This window comes from Triturus cristatus, chromosome 9 (assembly GCF_964204655.1).
Source record: "Triturus cristatus chromosome 9, aTriCri1.1, whole genome shotgun sequence".
Lineage (NCBI taxonomy): Eukaryota > Metazoa > Chordata > Amphibia > Caudata > Salamandridae > Triturus > Triturus cristatus.
This window is the reverse complement of record NC_140592.1, coordinates 775,013,570-775,027,932: the sequence shown is the minus strand read 5'-3', so window position 1 is coordinate 775,027,932 and position 14,363 is coordinate 775,013,570.

Sequence of the window (14,363 nt, the reverse complement as noted above, 5' to 3'; positions counted from 1 at the left end):
GTAGTTTTACTACAGTGATCTAATGAGCAACTAGAGTGCTAACATTCAGAATTTATGGCAAATGTGTGACATATCTGAATACCTTGATGATGGAATCAAAGTAAAAAACTGAAAGCATTTCCTACTGAGGAGACTGCAGTACATGAGGAAATTAGGAAACTTCATAACAAATAAATCTCCCAAGATGGCCACCGGAGACAAAAGAGCCCAAATGTAGCCCAAAATCACCCAGATGTAGCCCAAATATAGCCCAATGACAGAAGAGTGCAAAACACTTATTATTTTGTGTTTTTGCAGTGTTATATAGTGCAGACTTGTCAGGTATTGGAGTGCTTTACATGAGCATTGGTTATATCACACAAGAACAAATTCATTTTGGTTGTAGACATGGGGAGACTAAGTGATTTGACCAGAATCACAGAATGTCGAGCTGAAGCAGAAACTCCAACCTGGTTCCCCAGTTGCAAAGTCTGCAGTTCTGGAAGTAACACCATATCCTCTCCCCTAAGTGCAACATTTAATCAAGTGGTCAACTGGATTAAAAAACATAAAGATAACAAATAATTTAAAAGTGCTTTGTCTCTATTTGAAAACTCAGAAAATATGTCCTTATTTTAGTCTTTTAGAGCACTAACCATAATTTTGATGCCAATAAGACGCTCTCATATATGTAATTTCTAAAGGAAATGCTCTAGGTATTACAGTTTTGATTACATCAAGATGACGTCAGGCGTTCCACACTTTTGTAATAAATATAGAATGTTAGCAATCTAGTTGTTCATTAGGATACTGTTGAGAGGCAGAGGCCAGGGGCACGGACTCTGAAAATTGAAGGCAGGTAGGAGGGTGCAAAGGCAACAATTTAACCACACTGGGCAGGCAGGAAGGGCCGTGGCAGCACAACAGACTATGGAGGGCAGTGGAAAGGGGGGCAGGGGCAACAAACCAACAATACAGGACTTGCAAGAGAGGCTGTGGCAATGTAATAGACCATTGTGGGCAGAAGGAAGAGGCAATGGTAGTACAACCATACATGCCAACAGACCCGATTCAGCCAGGAAACGTCCAATGTTTTTAAGCTCAAATGGGCTTTATTTGATCTGTCTCCTGTCTACAATCTCCTCTTTTTCAATGTAACTCAAAGGGGAAAATCAATACCCCAGGTTTTTTTAAAAATCTCCCTCTTACCAAGTTCAAAATGTTCGCAAGTATGGTACATTGGATCATGGAAGGAAATGGGGTAGGGACATGAACTTTGATAACAGAGGACAGGAGGGACATGGAGAGATGCACCAAACTGACCCTGCAGGGCAGGCATCAGGGTTTGCAGCAGCACAATACACCACACAGGGCATGCGGGACGGGAGTGCAGCACAACAATCCATAGAAAGCAAGAGGGAGGGGACAGGACCATGCACATGGACAACAGAGAACAGAGGGGCAAGAGGCAATGGTAGCTAGCTGACCATAATGGACAGACAGGAGAGAAAGCTGCAGCATAACAGACCATAAAGGGCAGGAGGGACGGATCAGGGGCATTACAATGGAACAGACAAGCCAGGAGGGAGGGAGTAGGGGTCTGCACATGTAAACAGAGGGCTGGGGGCAAGGGGGCAGGGCAGGAGCAGCAAGATAGCCATGGAGGTCAGGCAGGATGGGCACTAGAAGCAAGACACACCATGAAGAGCAACAGTGAGACTGTGATGGAATACACACAGACCATGGAGGGAAGGTGGGAGGGGGTCAGGGGCAGCTAACTGACCACACAGGGAAGGTGGGAGGGGCCATGGCAGCACAGAAGGCCATGCATGGCAAGTGGGAGGGTTAGTGGCAGCACAATGGCTATGATGGGCAAGAAGGAGGGTGCAGGGGCATGCACAAAGGATGATGGAGGATAGAAGGGAGGGTCAGGACCTGTGCACAGACAAGAAAGTTCAGGGGAAGGGGCCTCACAACAGACCGCATGGGGCAGGCAGGAGGAGCAGTTGCAGCACAACAGACCAGGGAGGGCAGAAGGGTGTGGCAGTACAATGGACCATGTAGGACAGGAGGAAGAGGATAGGGGCATGGCATGTGGACAGGCAGGGTGGAGGTGGCAGGGACAGGTTACAGTCATCTGACAATGCTAGGCAGGTGGGAGGGAAGTGGCAGCTCAACAGAACACTCAGAGTAGATAGGAGTGGCAGTTCCATGGAACATGGTGGGCAAAAAGGATGGAGCAGGGGCATGCACAAAGACATCGGAGGGCAGGGGGAAGGAGAATAGGGGCAGCAAGCTAAGCACAGAGTTTAAGTAGGAGGTCAATGATGGTGCATAGAATTGGGCAATGGAGGGCAGGAGGAGTGGACTGGTACATCATACTAAATTGAGGGCAGTAGCAGCACATCAGACCATGCATGGCAGGAGGGAGGAGGCTAGTCCATGGATTCACACAACAGAGGATAGGGAGGAGGGGGATGGGGCAGCAAGCTAACTGTTCAGAGAAGGCGGGTATTAGGAACTTTATTGTTTTTAAAACGTATGTCTGTGCGAACTACTTAAAATATGAACAAGTATGTAGCATAATCTCACTTTTATTCAGGAAGAAGAGGACGTTTGTGACTGTGACTCCGGGCTCACTTGGCAGAAACACCCCCTGACCCTCCACCCCCTATCGCAAAATGTAATGCCCGTGAAAAGGGTAGGTGAACACAGTGTTATATAGAACATAGTCCTGAGAGCACGATTGAAAATGAAAACTAGATATAGTGTATGGTATAAACTATGCACCAAAAAGTGTGATATAAGATGAACCGGGCATGAAATATTATATGCAATACATTGTGCGCAATGACAGATTCATTGGAGAGCGCGAAATAGCACAGGCACTAGCGCGTGCTATGCGATATGCGCCTTGGAGTGTAATATGCACAGGGCAGTGTTGTGTAACCTAACTAGTCTCTAAAGTTGTAATATAAAATATGTGCTGGGGAGTGTAACGTTGCATATGCACTGTGACAAAGATATGGATCCCAGATTGTATTATGTATGGCATAGCACTGTGCGTTATAACATAGGCATCGAGGAAGGTACGTTAGATGGGGCAATATAACCCGTGCGAAGACAAGTGTGGCATGACATATTCACGGGGTGGTGTTACAGTGCACATGGGCTAGAGAGTGTCATAGCATATGCACTAGCTGGTGGAATACAACACAGAGGTGTGTGGCACTCAGCAGGCAATGGTGGGTGTAACACAGCATTGGGCTCTGCCAGGAGCGCGCTGTGACTCTCAAGTGATGTTCGTCCCCTTTCCAGAGAGTAAAATAAAAAGTATTACACATCCGGCAGTGGATGTGTGTTTTATTAACCGTGAGGGGGGTTTCTTGCATAGTTTTGGTCAAATTTTTGTTGAATCCCCTTTGAATGGCTTGGTGTGCATGTGTATTAAATGTGCCCGTCAATAGCTACCCATGTTTGTATAAATAAACGACAAGGGTGTCTACCGGGATTAGGCACGGTAGGGCATCAGACATGCCAGAGCTTCACTGGTGGTGTAAATACATTCCACGTGGATTCATTGTATGCATAGTCGCCTTTTAATGAATATCCCGCAAATCGTCATGGTGATAGGTACGTACGGTTTGTCAAGCATGTCCTAGGTGTGTCTATAAATATATATTTTTGAAAAATAATAAAAAACAGTGGCCGGCCCTGGGGATTGGGGTCAAAAAAATATAATTAGGAGACAGGCCCTGGGGGATGAGGTCATCAGGGCCAATAAATTAGAATAAGAAGAGGAACCACACAGCCCCCCTTCTTAAAAAATTAAAATAAATAAAAGACTGGCATCGTGCCGGAGGCCACGCCCCCTCCTTGCAGCACTCTGCAAACGCGCCCCCTGGTGAGTTGTAAGTTGGGGAATTAATTCCTCTTCAATACTGAGGGTCCCTGAGGGCCAACTAGCCCAACAGGCCTCTCCAGTATGCGCCAGGGAGCTGCGCTGCATACAGGTGTTCTGAGGCCAAGCCCCTTTTTACACCTCTCTGCAACGCAGCTCTGTGGCGCTTACTGGAGGTACCTAGTGGTCTAGTTTGACCCTAGGGACCCTTAGGATTCAAGGGGACTTAATCTCTCAACCTAGAACAGCCACAGGGCGCGTTTACACAGTGGTGAAGGGAGGGGACGGGGCCTGAGGTGACGTGTGCAAACACGCACTATGGCACGTTTTAAATTGGGGATATAATTTCCCTTCAATACTGAGGGCCCCTGGGGGCTAACTAGCCCACCAAGTGCTTCCAGTAAGCGCCACTGAGCTGCATTGCAGAGAGGTGGTCCAGGCCGTGCCACTTTTTACACCTCTCTGCAACGCAGCTCTGTGGCACTTACTGGAGGTACCTAGTGGGCTAGTTGGACCCTAGGGACCCTCAGGATTCAAATGAACTTAATCTCCCAACTAAAAACGGACACAAGGCGTGTTTACACAGTGGTGAAGGGTTGGGACGGGGCCTGAGTTAACGTGTGCAAAAACGCCCTGTGGCCTATTTTAAGAGGTAGTTTTAATCCCCCTGCCCTATTATATACTAGGGGCTTACAGAGGAGGTCATGCTAATCACAGGGGGACCCCAACGCATAATGTTCCCTAGTGTATGTAGGTGTTTTCACTGTATTCTAAGTGTCTTTTAACATAGCACTGGCTCTAGGACTGGTTAGTCAGACTCAGTTACCACCAGTATCCGTCTGAAAAAGTTGAGGGTACAGGATGATTTTGCAACAAGGCTTCTTTCTGCTCTTCTTTTTGTTCTTTCTGCACGTTATCCTTCTTCCTGCACTTTTCTTCGTCTTTGAGAACTTCTGTTGCTTCTTTCTGCACTTCTTTTTTTTCTTTCTGTGCATTTTTTCTTCTTTCTTCACATGTCCTATCTCTGTAGGCATAGTTAGAAATTAGCATTTAAAAAACCTTTGAAATTCACAGAAAAAACCATAGGTTTCAGGCACGTTATAGTTAGGAATTAGCATTTGAAAAACCTCAGAAATTCACTGAAAAAACCATAGGTTTCAGGGGTGTTATAGTTAGCTGGACTTTTCACTTGTACAAAACCATTGAATTTCCCCCGTTATAGTTAGTTCAGCTAACTATAACTCGCGCGCCTGCAATGCACTGCTGATGATGTCACATATTACATCACTCATGACATGGTCAGTGACATCACTGATGACATCACTGATGACATCTCAAATGACATCACTGATGACATCATCCAGTGAATGTGTGTTTTTCTGAAAATTAAATATGTTTTATATATGTATATCTCAAGGTCGATGGAAGGATAAATGGGTATATAAGTGTCTAAATGGGTGATTTGTTCCTCCATATTCAGTCCCCCAGGGGTACGTGTTTGGAGTTCAATGATGAAACGTGCCTCCAATTGACGCAAATCCTTGACCCTATCTCCTCCTCTTTCAATAATTGGGACATGGTCTAAACAAAAGTAGCTGAGTCTGTCACTGCGGGATTCGTGTTTTTCAGCAAAGTGCCTCGCTACAGGGTAGGTTGTGTCGTGGTTTGTGATTGCCCGTGTGTGCTCCAATACTCGTTTTTTGGCGGGATGAATGGTGCTCCCGATGTATTGGAGACCACACGGGCATGTCAGACAATAAATGAGGAAGCTTGTGTTGCAGTTCATAAACCTGTTGATGGTGCATGTCCCCTTCCTGCCAGGAACAACATACTCTTTTACCTTTTTACTGTTCTTGCACGCCTTGCACGAGGCACAAGTTTAACCCTGAATGATATTTTGTATGCGGTAGGATCTAGCAAGAGTAATATAAGTATGGAAACATGTGCGGATTTGGTGAACCTTCCTCCTTTTCTCTATACACGATTTTGGTGGGCACATTTGTTTCATATGTCATCTTTTCATTTATTATCTGTACGTATGTTTTTTTATGAAATATTTTACGATGGCGTGGCCTGCATTTTAATTTTTGCTGGACATTAGCCCATTGGAGGGCTCAATTTTCTAAGAATGAAATCTAGCAGCCAATCATGTGAACCTGTTGAATGAATTTATTCATGTAGAGTTCATTCCCAGTATAGATTTGTGTCAATGAATTGAGCTACAATGACCTTAGTAAGAGCATTCCCATTATTTTTTTTGTATATATTCACAATGAATGCTACCAATATAGTAGTGTCTCTAATGAATTGGTCTAGATAGCTGAATATGAAAACACATCCAATTGAATGGATATATTTATCCCTGGGAAACTGTAACACATACTTATTTCATGTTTTTTGACTTTACATGTTTCATAATTCATGTGCTCAGTTGACACGATATAACTTGTTATTTTTTGTAAATCGATATCATTACGATCTTTTGTCCAACAAGCAGGCTAAAATGGCCGCTGTGGTAACGTTGATTTTTGTAAGTTACACGGCAAGTCCTCTGTCAATTTTGCTTACCAGCCCTGCCGTCCAATGAGAGAATTTGTTATTTAAATGTGGCTATCTAATGAACAAACTAACACTGACGAAGGCCAGGGTGCCGGAACGCGTGTGTTAGCTTTCACGGAAAACAACCAATAAAGGAATTTTTTTTTGATCGAGCCTTGAGTGCGCCGCACGTTGTCTTTGTTGGAGACGTGGTGTCTTTGGAATATATATATATATTATATATTATTGGGTGAAGTTGGTTTTATAATGGAAGGTCCGGCATCAGCGCGTCAGGTGATCAAGATCGCGGAGGCGATCGAAACGCGTCTGAGGCGGACACTTGTCTGACATAATGAAATAAACGTCGGAATTGAAACTTTGGAACCGCTTGGTGTTTTTACTTTTGGACGTCAGCATTGTGCATGGTGGAGAGGTCCATACCTGTTTTCAACTCCCTTTGTTGTATTGGGGAGGTCAGGACTTTGCCTCTATATGTATATATATATATATATATATATATATATATATATATATATATATATATATATGAACGCTCATTTGCCATGTCCTAAACTTAGAGCTGCACTCGAACAACGACCAGGGTGGCAAGTCCTTTAATCAAGGGTATAAGCAGGCTAAGGTTGACAGTTAGTGATTAAACAGCTACAAACGCGATAAGCCTGACGCGTTTCAAAGGTGAGTCCTTCTTCTTCAGAGGCGGTTGCATTTGTAGATACGTGCTCGGCTCTCCGTCCTGGGGAGAGAGGGGGCCGTGCAGCGGCAATCTTGCTGAGCCGTTCATCGGGAACTCTGACCTGGGATCTAAAGCAGACGGTGTTGATGGTGGCCCATCTGTGGGCTTGAAAAGTAAAGGCCCCCTCTCTTAGCGGGGTGGTGCTGCTCGACGGCCGGACCGCCGCCAAAAATGAACGCTCATTTGCCATGTCCCAAACTTAGAGCTGCACTCGAACAACGACCAGGGTGGCAAGTCCTTTAATCAAGGGTATAAGCAGGCTTGAAAAGTAAAGGGACTCCGTCCTGAACGCCATTTATACGCCCCCAAATGGGCCGGTTCAATGCCCGATGCATTCTGGTTGTTGGAGTCCCGATATTACTTCCACTGATGGTGCACTGATTTCTGCCCTTTACTTTTCAAGCCTGCTTATACCCTTGATTAAAGGACTTGCCACCCTGGTCGTTGTTCGAGTGCAGCTCTAAGTTTGGGACATGGCAAATGAGCGTTTATATATATATATATATATATATATATATATATATATATATATATATATATATATATATCTTAAAAAGGGGTAGGGATGAGTGCCGAACCCCGAGAAGCACTACAGTTTAAAGGCTTGGCTGCAGTAGTGAAAGGAGGGAGAAAGACCGACTGTGGGTGGTTGCAAATAAAGGACATAACCCAAGATAAGGCACGATCAGTAATAAATAGCAAGCAGAATAACATGAGAGACCATATCAAAAGCCACCGAGAGATCCAGCAGAATTAACATAACTAGGGAATTTTGGTCAAGATTGCTTTAAATATGCTCAGAAACCTCAAGAAGAGCGGTCTCAGTACTGTAACTGTGTTGAAAACCTGAAAATGTTCCTCCAAGAAAAGAGTGAGCTGTCTGTTTGCATTTTATTCTACCAACTTTGCCATAGTAGGCAAGAGAGCAATGGGTTTAAAGATGCTCAAAATCTTAGGGTCAGCAGAAAGCTTCTTGTGTAAGGCAAGTAGCAAAGCATACTTTCATCCAGAGGGGACCGTTGGCTGAGCAAGAGATTCATTGAACAGGTTGTTCACCCAGGGGTTAATAACTGATATAGTATTTTTGAGACTAGTCAGGAGACATGGATCTAGTGGGGATCCTGATTTACAATTGACAAGATCAGTAGCAGATGTTTTAAGAGAGATAGGAAAAAAACAGGACAAAAGTAGAGCAGAAGAAAGAACGGCAAACCCTGAAGAGGCTATGGAAGAATGATAACAGAATCATAAATATCCTGAATTTTACCATGGAAAAAATCTGAAAGTTCTGTACAGAGTTCCATTGAAGGAATAAGCATATTTTTTGTGGCCAATGGGGAAAGAAAGAAGTTAACAACCTGAAACAATTCTTTGAGGGTGTTATCTACATTGGAGATAGACAGGGCAATGAAAGCTTTTAGAGCCATGTATATGGCTTTGTGATATTTCTTAAGAGCCTCTTGATAAGTTGCCTTGGCCTCTTGGCCTTTACATCATAGTTAGTTTGCCAGAGTCTCTCCAGCTTCTTACAGCTGGATTTAAGAAATTTTAAAGAGTCGGAGAACCAACGGGCTGAAGGCTTAAGTCTATTAGCAGAATACACTTTCTTAGGAGCAATAGTGTCAATAGTCTTCTCTTTCCCAAATGTTAAAAAGAGCAGCATCTTTCTCCAACACTCCGGTCTGATCAACAAAGACAGATTGTATGGCTTCAGCCAAAAGGAGGTAATTGACTTTGTGCCATGGTCTGGACATTATTCTAATTGTGTAGAATGGAACGCCTGGGGTGGGACTTAAAATCTCAAAAGGAATTAAGACATGATCAGACCATGTAAGATCGACAACTAGGAGTACTTTGATCAAAAGAGGGTTAACCAGAATTAGATCCATGGTATGGCCAGCTGTTTGGGTAGGTCCCTTAACAAGTTGTAACAAGTTAAAACCTTCGAGAGTGCCCAAAAATTGTTCTGTCAATCAGTTGTTCATGTCGTCCACATGGAGGTTAAAATCACCAAGTACCATAAAATTAGAATGTAGTGGATACAGGTGACTAGTGTTTCAGACAGAGATTGTAAGGAAGTAGCTGATCCAGCCACGGGAAAATAAATAAGCGCACCAGAGACAGAAAAGGTGGCAGATAGGGTAATGGTAAACAACACGATCAAGATGCTTGATGGAGAAATCTTGTGGGATGGCTAGTGCTATATCAGGAAATCAAATGTACTTAAGCCATGTTTCTATAAGAAACAGGACATCCCAATAGTTATCCGCTAACAAGTTAGAAATTTCCAGGGCATGTTTCGGTAGAGAGGGGCAAATCAGTAGGTCAACTCCCCATGCTTCCCTTTTTTTTAAAAAAATTAAGGAAGCTCTCAAAGAATCGCCGGATTAAACAGATCTAGAGGGACTAGAGAAAGCAAGGGAAGCTTGATCAAACAAATAGACAGTAAAACACCAACTTGGCCAATTGAAGCCTGTATCAGAATTTACATCATAAGGGGATTTCAGATAAATGCATTGTTCAGGACGCAATGCCCATAGCTCCCTATTTGTGTATTTAATGGAAGGAGAAGCAGCCAAATGGGATCTCTCATGGGCAGCATGGCTGGTGCTTGCCGTGATCCGGATGAGTGCAGACGGGCTTGCCTTTGGTGTGCCAGGGGCTCTCTCACTGCACGTCTTCTGCATCGGCTGATATAAATACCACCCTGATGATAAAAAGATTAGAGCGTAGCCTAACCAAAATGGCGGCTCTAGAGGAACCAAGCGGAAGTGAGTGTGCTAACATACAAAGAACAGTCCGAACTAGTCAATCGCAGAATGTCAGGCAGCCCAAGTAGCGTTGTTAAGACTCACCTGATCCCTAGTAAAACCTCCCACAAAGTGTAAAAATGTCAGAGCGCTTTTGAACACAAGTGCTCGGGCAGAATTAAAAATTACAAGAAAAGGTCTGAGGTTGAAGTCACCTAGGAACATGTCATTGGTGTCAGTTAGGGAGAGCCGTGTCATTAGGTCGGTTAGTCCTTCAGTGAAGAGTGCGTGGTCACTGGGCCAGTGATAGATAGTGTGGAGTTTGGTGGGAGTGGTGCCTTTAGCTTTTGATTTTGAGTCGAAGATATGCATAGGTCACGTAGTTTGTGAACTTTAGGGGGTTAAGCTGGGTTCCTTGCTTGTGGATGATCGCAAGCCCACCCCCATTTGCCCTGGTCTATCCCATCTAAAAATGGAGTAGCCGGGTGGTGTGAGCAAGTCTATTGTAGGGGTTGAGTGTTCATTAAGCCAGGTTTCCATTAGGAATCCAAAGTTGGATCCGTCAGGAAATAAAGTTTCTGCTATTTGAGAGGTGTGTTTCACTGCTGATCTACAGTAAGGAGCATGCAGTTCTGGGCAATATGTTGGGTCAAGGGATCCTATTTTTGCCAATGATTACTGGGATGGTAGATGGAGGCTTGGGGTCCACTTGCAGGGTTTTTGTGCTGTACGATACGCGGAGTGATTCGCTTCCATTGATGATAGGGGCTTGAGAGCTCAGTAGGGTCCGTGGAATAGGCGACTCATAGAAAGGGAGATCTGGCCAGTGTGTTGGCTATCTCTTGGAGATCCTTTTAGGAAAGTCAATGTATCTATTGTTGGGGTATTCCTTTCTTTTTTTGAAACTCTTTTTATTAGCATTTTAAAATCAACCAGTATGCCATTACATTGTTACATATCCCAAGCATTATAAGGCATTTCCAGTTGTCAAGTGCATTTCTTGTACATTTCCACTCTTTCTCAACATAACTACTTTGTGTGCGTATTTATGCCGTATAAACACAGCAGCAGTTATGCCAATTTCTCTACCCCATGGCAGGCTTTTGTGTGTAATGTAGGGGGCAGGTTTAGCTTTCTAGGGTACGCTGGATTCATTCTGCTCTTCGGTTCTCAGGGGGTTGAACAGCAGATAGGATTTTATGGGCTCCCATATGTCTCTAGGTCTGTAGGACATCAGCAATAGTTCTGAGTATGTGTAGAGTTCCTCCTGACAATATATTAAGTCAATTAGCCATTCTGGAGCATTCCCCCATCCCCACCTACACGCCACTCGTCATTTGGCCAGTAAGAGCCTCAGCAAAACATACCACCTGAGGGTTACCTCAATAATCTCTGTATATCCCAGTAGCACTGTGAGGGGGGTAAGGCGGATCTGTCTGTCATTTGTGACAAGGCATCTTGACCCTCCTCCCAGTACCTGAACACAGGGCCACAAGACCATGCCAAATGTAGGAAGTCCGCTCCGCCTACCCGCATCTGTCTCAGCTGTCCGAGGGCCATTAGCAATACTGATGTAAGCTCACTGGGTTGTAATATGTCCTGTATAGGAACTTAAACTGTATAATTCTTAAACAGCTGCTGGCAGTTATACTTTCCATCTGCTGACAGCAGTATTTCCTTTGTGCATCCTCTAAAGGTGTGCCCGGTTCTGTCTCCCATCCAGCTCTTGACCCACCCTGCCTGCCAGGATGGGTTATTAGGGTAGTGCGATAAATTCTAGATACTGTGTGTGAGGAGGAAGTAGCTTGCAATATGGTGTGCAGTGGAGCCACAGTGGGGGGTCCCATTGGGACGTCAAGAGCGGCTGCCTTAACGTTATGCCTCAGCCTAATGTATAGGAATATGTCCATGAGGATGGGGTCGTTGTACTCTAAAAAGTCTTCCCTACTGCAATAACCACCCTCGTGTATATGCTATCCCACGTGTATATATTAATATGGTTAAGCATGTGTCAGCAGGCTGCCTTTCGCTTCACAGGGAGCAGCGGATAATGGGCCAGCTGTAATAAGGGTAAGTAAAGCAAGTGCATGTGTAACCGTTTCTCTATTCCCTGCCATGCCACATTGGTTCACACAACAGTATAATCCTCTCCCCATGTATACTGGAGAGTTGTTGGAGTATGTACGTGCTAAATGTTTTGCATGTACTTGCCAAGTGTGTAACCCTCTGGACACCAGCAGGTAGTCTATTCTATTTGAAATGAGGAGTAACAGGTGCCTTCCTTTTCCATGGGATGCAGCGTTCACCCGGCAATTAGAATAAATTGTTCATCCATGATTTGTCGTAATTGGCGCTGCTCATTAGTGTAGTGGTATAGTGGTGCAGCTGGGGATGGGAGCAGTCAAGAGTAGGGTCAATAGTGAGATTTAGATCCCCTCCCAAAACTATGTGGGTAGATCCGATGTTGAGAACTGTTCCCCATAGTTGGATAAAGAAAGCTGCATGACAGTCTACCCCACATTATGCTGTAGCTCCATGTAGGGATCCCTCTGCTATGTAGGGGGTGCCCTTACGAATTATGATAGCCGTCCCTCTCGCATAGGAGGAGGAAGACAAAAAGCACCAAAGTGAAGCCCAGTATGTCTCAAACGCAGGGGTGGTAGCGGTAGTAGTATGGGTCTTTTGAAGCATAGCTACCTGTACATTGTGCATGTCCAAATATGCAGGAACATGTTTGCACTTGCGTGGGTTTCCCAGCCCCTGGATATTCCAAGTTAAGAAGTTAATCCCTGTGTGTCATGGCTTATCTGACATGGGTCAATAACTCTTTGGATGTGTTGTGTCTGGAACCCTATTGCTGCACCTGGAGGCATTTGGTGAGTGGATAAAGTCTCCTGAAGCCTCGTGAAATGCACTGACATTGCAACATCTCTTCTCCCCACCCACTTCAGCATTCCCCAACTTGCTGAATGCAATCGTTCCCTCCCTCCAACATCCCAAAGAGGCCTGTAGACCCCCAAAGTGAGTTTGCATTACTAAAGGTGTACATTGCAAAGAACAGTCAAAGTAACCAGTAGGATAAGCAGGAGCAATAGAGAGCAGAATAAGATTCAGATTAAAAGTATTAGAGGTGAGTGTATGTCAGGATCCCTAATGTGAGTTCCAAAACGAAGCGCAAGGAATTAAGTTCTATGGGCGCTTCAGTTTTGAATGGTTTTCAATGGTCGAGTTTGTGGCATGCCCGCATTTCCAAGATGGCCGCGCAGACGCTGGGGTCGGCGGTCTAGTTGCTAACAGATCTAGAGGGAGACGATGTGACGCGCGCGCGCCTGAGGTAGTGCGCACTTCACCAAGATTTTTCCTCAGAGAAGACGTGTTAGAGAGAGTTCCCAGTTCTGAAGAGAATACCTTGTCGAAGAAGTTTTCCAGAGTGACGCAAGAGAGTTGTGTCGATACTTACCGAAGAGAACAGGAAAAGCCGCAGAGTCCGTAGAGGCAACTTACTGAGAGTAGAGTTCTGAGTTTTTCTCGTCGCCCCAGGAAACGAGATACGACTTCTACAGCACCTGAAGAGAAGACAGAAGAAAGCTAAGTGAATTATTGATAGATTATCTAAGGTCACATTAAATGATAAGTAGTGTTGGGTGACGCAATAGGTAAAGACTTACCAGGGACAGCAGAGATCAGTATACCGAGTCCTGAAAAGAAAAGAAGTATATTGCAGTTTTACTGAAGAGATTACTAAGGGAAAAAACATATAAAAGACTATAAGAACAGCCAACTAAGAAAGTAAGGAGTAAGACTTACCTGAGCCATAACAATCCGCAGTAACCATAGGAGAGGAAGCAATTGGAGAAGTTAAAGCACAAAGAATCATCTAGAAGTCTACAGTTATTAGTATAGCTAGAAGCAAGAAAAGAAAGAAGAGAAACCACGAGAAGAAAGATTGATGGTGGATCAAAAGAGAGAGAGTGAAAAGATATTAAGACTACGAGATAAATAGGTATAATTAAACGAATATATGTTTTACAGATAATTAGTGACATCAATAACAAGAAAGAAGAAAAAAGGCAGAGTTGAACAAGAAGAGAGGCACAGAGTTCAGGATACTTGGGTAGGTAGGAAACACCATTAGAGAAAAGAAGAAGAGAGACAGAGTAGAGTAGAGGAGGAATAATAATAATATAATGTTGTGTGCTTAGTTACCTAAGGAATCTTCAGTAGCGGAGAGATAGCTGAAGAAGAATTCCAGATAGGAAAACCAGAAGGTCCAGAACCAGTCTCTTCTCTCGTTTGTTATTTTATCCAATTCCCCCTTCCCCCTTGCTGATCAGTTAGAGCCAAAGACATTTCTTGGGGCTGAGTGATTAGTAGTGGGAGTCGGGAAACTAGCAGCTTCTGTTCCTGTGCAAGACAACGGCAACCAGCGAGAAGCTGAAGG